The sequence below is a fragment of the Rhipicephalus sanguineus genome, chromosome 11 (assembly GCF_013339695.2).
Source record: "Rhipicephalus sanguineus isolate Rsan-2018 chromosome 11, BIME_Rsan_1.4, whole genome shotgun sequence".
NCBI lineage: Eukaryota > Metazoa > Arthropoda > Arachnida > Ixodida > Ixodidae > Rhipicephalus > Rhipicephalus sanguineus.
The window spans coordinates 64,154,222-64,163,906 of record NC_051186.1 but is presented as its reverse complement, the minus strand read 5'-3'; the positions used below and the strand labels follow the sequence as shown (position 1 = coordinate 64,163,906).

The window sequence follows — 9,685 nt, the reverse complement described above, 5'->3', positions numbered from 1 at the left end:
AAAAGTGAATTTTTTCTTACGCTATCTGTGATCCGTTATATGATTCATGCATTGGCCCACAGAGATTCTTACATCAATCGAGTTGCGTTTATTTTACATATATCTAAAAGGTGCTTACAATACTCGATAGTTTCAAAGTTACCGGTCCCGTTTGAGCCAGCCTGAAGAAGCTTCGGGGCCGCTGTAGACACGGTGCTGTTGCTTGCCTCTGTAGGGGTGCTATTCTCGCCAGAGTCGTCATCATACTCAGCTGTGCCCTGTGTTTGAACTGCCAATACAAAACAGGGAAATGTTTTCTACAATAAGAATTCCGCTCTCGCAAAGGGAACTTGTAATTGTGCTTTTCAATTTCAGTACGGTGTATGCAAGTACCCAATATAAGGAATCCGAATTATTTGCTTTCGCACTGTGCATACAGTATAAATACTAGAGTAAAAGCTCGTTAATTCGACGCTCGCCCAATCGCAAAATCGGATAATTAGGACATCTTCTTTGGTCCCGGCCACCATATCAATTGTTTAATGGCATTAAGCTATCGTTAATTCGGTCACATTTGGTCACAACTCGATTAATTTGGATCCTAGATCACCGGAGCGCGCCGAGCGTGATGCAAAAGAGCGAGAGCGCCATTCGCAGACAACCGGAACGATGAGGCGCGGTCAGCATCGCTATCTTCATCCGTTGACGACCAGGGTGCTGCTAGAGTGTACTAGAACAGGAGACTGCTCGGAACGAGCTTCGAAAACTGAAGCGCAAACGAGGTCAATCCGCTTGTGGCGCTGCGATCGGTAGTCTGCTATGTGTCGTCATTTAAGACTTGCGCGTGGCTCCGCCGAAGTGGCACACGGGTAGAATGCCCATTTCCCACTCAAAAGGCCTGAGTTCGAATCGCAGCTGTAGAGGGTGAGTTTTTATTCTTTTGTCACCCTATATAGCTGTATTGGGTTTCCATTGTTTCTTAAAGCTAGCTTCATTTGCTACGTGTTGCTTCAAAAAGTAACGCAAAATGTAGAATAGCGATGAAATTTGACATTGAGCGTAGTTTTCGGTATTCAACGAAAACTTAAAGTATGGCCTCCGAGATTCCTGCGAATACGAGACTCGAAACGAGATTTCACATTTTACATTACTTTTTGTAGCAATACGTAGCAAGAGAAGCTAGTTTTAAGAAATGACCGAAAACCAATACAGCTATAAAAGGTGACGCCAAGAATAAAAACCCACAATCTACAGCTGCGATTCAAACCCGAGCTTTTTGAGTGGGAAGCGGGCATTGTACTCCTGTACCACTTTAGCGGAGCCGCACGCAACTCTTAAACGACACATTGCAGACTATCGTTCGCAGCGCCACAAGCGGATTGACCCTGTTTGGGCTTCACTTTAACTTGATGCAATGTGCGCGCAATGTCACAAACCTAACGTCAGCACTGACGTTACAGCACATACGTCAGTATTAGCGCAACGATGTCCACTTTACGGTGCGATGATGTGAAGATGATACGTAACTTTCGTTAGCGTATTCCCCCGAGGTCGAGAAACGCTTGAGTATAGCTTGTTGAATCATATATATAGGAATACAAATGTAATGTTTATTACACAGCTGTAAAGGCAGAACCACCACTCGAACCACAGACGTTAACTTGGCATTATGCCTGTATCATAGTACATATGTACTCTGTACATATGTAGTGTTTATTGCTTTGTTATAAAATTAGATAGCCAGCACCACAACCACAATTAACGTTGTACCGACTTTACGCCTGCATAGGGTATTTTTTCAAAGCAGTTTCTAAACCTGGTGTGGCTCTGTGGTAGAATACCTGATTACCACGCAGAATGCTTGAGTTCGATTCCTGCTGGGATCCTAATTTTTATTCTTTGCATTCGTCGGATGAACGCTGCCGACGTCGGTTTTTCTTAACGCTTTCGCATTTAAATTACCAATGACTTTTCTCGCCTGTTTTCAGTAGATATGAATTGTCAGTCACCTGTGGCGCGTATCCGTACACCGCGGCTTGTGGTAAACGGGTATGTGCCGCACATGTCTGGAGGAAAGGGTTTGACGACGTACGTGACACGATTTCATGTTATTCATGGCATGATCAGATAATCATATTCGGGAAATCTTCTTACCCGCCGAAGCGAGTTTTGGTGTACACTAAGTTAAGCAGGTGGTCACGAGAGCATCCAGGCGTAGGCGGCTAGATGGATATGTAGATAGAAACGCTCGGGATTCGAAGGTTCCAGGTTCGGTCCCCGCCGGTGGCAAGTTGTCTTTTCGTCCCGTTTACTTTCTACACATGTTTATCACAAATATTACAATACACTTAAAATAGTACAATGAACGTCCCCTACACTTTCCTTGGCTTCATTATCTGCTTGTTCTCATTACCGTCGTGATGAATATTCAAATGTGACATATAACATAAATATTCGCTCTATAAATTTATCTGTCCATGGGAACATTAACAAATTTCCCATGGACGGGATTCACATCTTACCCTACGGCACGTGAAAGCATGCAGGAAGCTAGCTTTTTCGCTTTGATTAACTATGCAACTAATAATAATAATAATATCTGGGGTTTTACGTCCCAAAACCACGATATGATTATGAGAGACGCCGTAGTGGAGGGCTCCGGAAATTTCGACCATCTGGTGTTCTTTAACGTGCACCTATATCTAAGTACACGGGCCTCTACCATTTCGTCTCCATCGAAATGCGACCGCCGCGGCCGGGATCGAACCCGCGACCTTCGGGTCAGCAGCCGAGCACCGTAACCGCTATACCACCGCGGCGGAACTATGCAATTACCAAAGGCGTTATCCTTTGCGTCGATAAAAGTCTAAACCATAGCATGATTCACTTGACAATCTATGCTAGCACTCAACTGTTCTTTCCATTCCATTGAAATGTGTTTCAACTCATTATCATGGAAGGACAAATCGTGAAAAAAAGAAAGAAAACTTAAAGACCCAGTTGCCTGTCTACACAATGCCGTATTTTGAAGTGACTGGAAAAATTTCAAAGTTTCTGGGCAGACGTGTTCTTGAAAACATGCAGCTTAGCAAGAAGCTATCTGCATATTGAGAACCGTACCAGCGCACGTATGCTTGTATGTGTACTCTTATCATTAAAACAGTAATAATATTTTGCGCAATTAAATACTCATAATTCAAGACAGTAATTTAGGAGTAAGGTACTGTTTTTTCTCAGCATTACGTTCTCATATAATCAGACAAGTTTATACAAGCCAATGCGCAATTGACTGCCCGTAAACTGTTAGAACTGCGCATAATAGGCCCCTTGTGGCTTGCTGCGTACTTCTATTCAAAACTATACAGTCAGGAAGTCAGGAAACTAACTCTGTTCGAACCTACAATGAGCAGGGTTGGCTTCCTCTGGATCAAATATGAAAACTCTCATATGATCACGTCTCCAAGATTTGGTACACCACATGAGCAATATAGGAGTAATACCTATAGCGCGTCATTTATTCAGAAGTGTAGCTTAAGTTCATAGCATGAGCTCGCCGTTAAAGCTCGAAGTGTGTAACGTGTAGCCATGCTTTCCCTTCGGTTTAGCTTCCATGTCTAAAATTCCTTTCTCTAATTGCTATGAGCCCTACCATTGATTTTTATACGATTAATGCTACTGCCCTTATTAAATATATGATATTAACATCTTGAATGGAAAATACGATAAATGTATAAAAAGACATAACTAATAGGCTGTTAGCACTTTAAAGGAAACTCTGTGGCTTCGCGTGCGAAATTACGATATTATTACAATGCACACCAATGTTCGGGGCTTGTTTTTTGATAGGCCAATTACGAGAATTCTTTGGGGTGATATCATTCGCACGAGTCAAAATGCGACAGCTGTGGCATGGAACGCAACCCACGTCCTCAATCTAGGCCGCGCAATAATTTAGCCACCAAGCGTCAACAGCGGGTCAGGCATATTCTAAAAGCACAGGATTATTGTATTAAGGTATTACTTACGAACAGCTGCAGAGAGCATTAGAAGCACCAAATATTTCATCGTTCTTTCCGTCGGTAGGACACTGCTGCTACACATCTTGAATGAAGACTGTGCGTTTTTATACCGTTCGCTTAGTATGAAGATTGAAGGTCACAAGTTCATTGGTCGTCTTCAGAGTGCGTTAAAGGTTAACGATGTCATTCTTGGCGCCGGAGGTAAAGGCAGGGCTATGAACGTCTGGAGAGAGGTTTCAAGAAAGGATAACCGAAAGCTTATTGCAGAAACATGTGTGACGTTGATGACTCCTGCACTTGGAATTGTTTGTGTATTTAGTCATAGCAGAACGGCTAGGTTAGTGACATTATATCCACCTTAAATGTTTGCCTCTTTATTTGGAACCCACACATTCACAACATTTGATCTTCAGCCTTCTGGCGACATTTAAATTTTTTTCCTCAGTAACAGATACATAGAGGTTGCTCTCAACATGTTAAACTTCACCGGTACTCGAGTATGATCAATAAAAAATGAGAATATGCTTTTACGACATCTATATATTGTGTATATTATTATTAAATTTTAAGGAATTCAGGAAATGTCGGTTAGTGTAGTGTATTATAAATTCTAATTACATAAAAATAATGCGCTACCCAAAATTAAACATGCTTCATCTATCCGCATCATTGCCAAGTGACCCATTGTCCATAGGCCTCAGATCTGCTCACTTTCACAGAAGCTCTCACGGTAAACGTCTTTTGATCCAACTTGCAAAACGACCTCTTCCTGAACAGCTGTCCTGGACCACACACTCCCCATTCTTGGGAGTGATTCAGAATACTGACCTGAGGACACGGACACGACTGTTCAAACTAAACACAAATATTTGTCTTTTCTCTCTCTTCTCCCTTGCCTTCTTTCATATTGGAGGGCACCAAACGTCGGTACATCTTGCACGACTCCAAATAGCATCACAAGAGATTTTATCTTAACGCACTCCAGGTACTACGTTCGTCTATACCTAAATATGGTAGCCACTGCGGCAGTCGGCTTGGTGTCACAGAATTAGCGCTTACGACGCAGTCAATACAAGTAGACGGGAAGTAATGCTTCACCTAAATGGATCGAGTAAATAACTCATGTTGGTAAATCTGATCAGCGAAAGCTCGTAGCAGTGAGCAAGACATAATTTTAATAGAAATGTTATAATTTTTTTTATTGTACCATGCGAGTTGTCTTGAACAAAGGCCATTTTCTTATCAACATACAGTCTGGTATAAAACCAGGACATGCCGTTAGAACAAAATGACGGGTGAAGTCAGTGCGAAATGCGGCAGAATAGCAATGAGGACATACGCCATGTACAAACACATTGCTCGTTGTTTCGATTGATTTCAGTATTATTGTCTTGTGTTGTTCGTTCTTCGACTATATTTCAAGTACTGATGTATTCACAAATGTTTATTCGCTTTCTTTTAAACGGTAACTACATGGTATCGCTGTAATGGCCACCGCTTACCATGTCCGAGTCACGCCTTTATGTCCGAGCCTTCGCGTACGGAAATCTTCACGAATGCTATCGCCGACTTCAATGATAGTGCGTGCTGGTCGCAACGGGAGGTGTACGTGCAGTCATAGAAAACTTGATTCTGAACAAGTTAGGGTTAACTCATATGTGTTATTTCATTATTGTTTCCTCCAATCAGGAATCAGAAATTGATAACCGTTTGTTTTTAGAAAGATGACACAAGCAAATTCACAAGTATTTCTCAGAACGAAAGCTCTTCTGTCCCCTTTCGGGATTCGGCTGAACGAATTTGCACTGTTTCGGTCAGTATGCCTAATACAAGCGTGACATAATCTGATACGCTTAATTTGAATCCTATACTACTTTTGGCACCCGGGCTCAGCCCTGGTTAACCTCCCCGCCTTTCTTTTATAATTATTCTCTCTCTCGCGTAGTTAGCGCGCTGAGATAATGCTATGCAGTTACCAACGCAAAACCCTTTTTTTTCTTTGTATTTTTTCTTCGCGTTCATGTTGTTCGTGACTGTAGATCCTGGAATCTTTGCAAGTGCTAGTGACAATAGCGGAATGTACGATGATGCGCATTTGACAAGTCTACGTGTTACACCTGTGCATAGGATACATTTTCGCGATCAACGCCGTGTTCTTCGCGGTCATTGTGCTTTCATTGTTTGCTCTGCAGGGCACACGTTCGTCCAATAAATGTACAATCAAAACTAGATGCCTTGGCTGTTGAATCTTTCCCCATGAAAACAACGTCACATCTCGCATAGTTGTTTCCGCGTGCGTGTTCCGAACAGCAGGCTGAGTCGTGAACGAAGCCCCGAGAATAAAACAATGTATGGGAAGAAAAAAAACTCACAGGGTCCCTCATGCATTTCCCTAAAACGATTGGTTAAAATTTAATGCTCCGGTGTATACATCACTGACTTCGCTCGAGCACATTAGTTCACAATTCTGCAAGCATGGCCTACCAACTACTGCAGCCAAGAGTTTCTGGGCGCTTTGGTAAGACTGAATACTTTAAATGCGAATACCTTTCCTTTTCCTAGTGCGAAGCACTTTAAACGGACGATACATGTCGCCGATTACACTAGACACACGCGCGTGGACGCGCTTGAGTGCTGTTAGCGCAGCCCATAAGTACACCAAAGAAACATGAATAAACATATTTAATGTAATTTATATATTACACTTTCAAGAATATCTTACGCATACTTGAGTGCATATACCGTCTGAGTATCAATTATTCTTTAGGCGTCATCTTGCCGCTATCCTTAGTATTCAAGCGCTTGTCGTCTGGGCCAGTAATTTGCGTCCCTTTAAACGTTATTTATTTAGCACTTTTGATCCGAACAACGGCGCAATAGTCCTCGACTTGTCACATTGCCCGGCTACTGCGTGTTCAGAGAGAACCATCGTTTCTTTGCTACGGCTTATATTCATTATTTACTGCCACTTTTCACCCCTACCACGCTGATCTCCCCAAGCGATTTTATCGCTTGGGGTTTTTATATGCTCTTTATTTTGCCGTTCGCTCATGCTTCGCTCTCTCGCGCGGAATCAGTGAGGACGTGTCGACTGCTGGAGTCAACGGAAGCCAATTGTCAAAATGCATCACTTACGCTCTCGTTTGTTTTGATTACTGTTTATCTACGTTTCTCTGTCTACTTTACCTGTAAGGGCTGCCTGCGTTGCTTTATTGCAGACACGAGCCCATCCTTCCTATCTAAAGCCCGCCAGTTGTTCGTATATGTGCCTTGCTGTTATCTGATGACATTATTTATATTTTTCCAAGTCTAAACGTAAGTGTGTCGATGTCCTTCCAGTGCAAAGGAATTCTGGCAAGAGGGTGAACTTTTGCATGTTGCGTTGCGTTCTCGCTAATCAGGAAACTTTGGTTAGGAGGCTAGGCGGACCGGAGTTTGTTTATAAGTTAGGCGTCTCATTTGTTGACAATACACCTGCCACGAGTTCCACTTCAAGTCCTATGCCATTGTGACTGCATCTCGAAGCACATATAGGCTTCTAACCAAAATTCTGCCGTGTGACAGAAAACATTAAAAACGAAGTGCATTGGATTTGCTTTGGTTAGGTTATGCTTGACGTCTGTGATAAAGCCTGAGCGTTTACGTATTGCGTGTGCGTTTGCTGATGCGAACATTGAAGTTTGAAGTTTATTCACATGAAATAAATACATATTGATTGCAAACACTGTATGACCCCTTAGCCGAAGGCTAGTATTGGGGTCATTTACAGACATGTAATTACAGAAATGTTCATTAACGAACATGTAATTGACAGTTTCGACCTTCAATGACAACTACATAGAAAAAAATTAGAAATAGCAGAATAAAAAGGCCTGCGCTGAAACCGCAGCACAGTCACAGCGAAAGCTGGAAGAGCGGCGTTTCTAGAGCCCGTTGTAAGCTAGCTCACTTGGGGCTACAATACAAGTACACTAGAAAGGTACCCACTACGCCATAAATCACAATTTCTGTGAAGTTGGGAAGCACCTACTAAGCCATTATCCGTCATTCTGCGGACAAGCGAGGCACCAGCTACACGTCTGTAAGGCACTATGTGCACTTTGTTGAGGCGACGACTGATGACGATGAAGAAATATGGCTGAGCCCTTTGTAATGGGTTGGAAGCTTTAAACGGCCCACCAGTCATGTAATTTGCATTGGGTGACGCCCGGTAGCTATTTCCCTCTCTCGTCATGCTCTATAGCATACGTTGACGTGGCAGAGAGATGGGGGGGGGGGGCGAAGAACTTTACTAAGACCCCAAGGAAATAGATCATGCGCTTATGGGCTTCCTTGGTAACCAATACAAGTGCACTTGAGAGGAACCCACTACGTTCTAAATCATTGTAATTTTACTGAGACCCCGAGGAAATGGATCATGCGCTTATGGGCTTCCTTGGCAACGAATACAAGTGCACATGTGAGAACCCACTACGCTCTAAATCATTGTAATTTCACTGTGACCCCGAGGAAATGGAACATGCGCTTATGGGCTTCCTTGGCAACAAATACAAGTGCACTTGCGAGGAACCCACTACGCTATAAATCATTGTAATTTTTGAGAAGTAGGGCAGCAGGCACTGTGCCATTTTTCGTCATTATACGGAGAGCCGTGGTACCTGCTAAACGCATGTAAGGCATTATGCGCACTTTGTTGATGCTGTGCCTGATGACGATGAAGAATTATGGTGGAGCCCTTTGTAAAGGCTTGGAAGCATTCAATAACCTTCTCGTTGCGCAATTCGCATTGTGTGACGCCTGGTTACAGAATTCGCGTTGTGCGACGCTTGGTGCTTATTTTACTCTTTTACCACGCTATATTGCATATGCTAATGTGGTTCCTTCCCGACATGATGCCTGTATAGGACCTTTTTGCAAAGCAGATTCAAGCACCGGCATGGCTCAGAGGTTGAATACTGGGCTCCCACGCAGAGGGCCCAGGTTCGAACCTCGTTCTATCCTGGAATTTTTTTCTTATTTAGTTTTTTTCTTATTTCGAGCGATACTGGTTACGGACACCGGCGGCGGCGGCGGCAGCGGCGGCGGCGGCGGCGGCGGCGGCAGCGGCGGCGGCGGCGGCGGCGGCGGCGGACAACTACGGCACCAAAAACGGCCGGTGAAATGATCTCATAACAGCTTTCGCTGTAAAAAAAATATATAACAGACAAAAATATATGGTACAGACGTAGAATACATGGTACAGAACAACGAGACAACATGTCGTTTATAACTTAAATGTTAAACATTATAGTGACGAAGTGAATAGCCAGGCAAATGGGAGACTGCACATGGTATAAATGTAGATCGTCAATTAAGAGCCTTGTTCAAGAGCTTAATTGTGGTTCGATATTCGACTTTGTTTTAACGGGAGACCTACGAGTAAACGACTGAAAGTAAACGACTGAAAATCAATCTCGGTGGATGCATACGCACACACCAAAGCACCGAAGAGCTACGCTACCAGATCAGAGATTTGTATGGGGTATCACTATTACCGCAAAACATGGATCCGACATTACACGCTGGGAGGAGAAAAGCTACAGGGGAATACATAGACAAAACAATGAAGTTAATGAGCCCTGCAAGATTCAAAGATGCTTCACCATACTGGGCTAACGCAAAGAATAGGGTGGCGGTTGTCGTGAACA

General features: G+C 43.2%; 1 long non-coding RNA gene across 1 annotated transcript in view; it reads right to left on the bottom strand.

The window, feature by feature from the left end:
* The window catches only part of LOC119374325 (uncharacterized), a 28,015-nt gene extending 23,878 nt beyond the window's left edge, over positions 1–4,137 (bottom strand). The window contains exons 1-2 of the long non-coding RNA XR_005180135.2: positions 4,005–4,137; positions 119–268 (exon numbers count right to left, since the gene is read on the bottom strand). This is a non-coding gene — a long non-coding RNA (uncharacterized LOC119374325). The remainder of the gene's footprint in view (positions 1–118; positions 269–4,004) is intronic.
* Between the last annotated feature and the right edge of the window lie 5,548 nt (positions 4,138–9,685).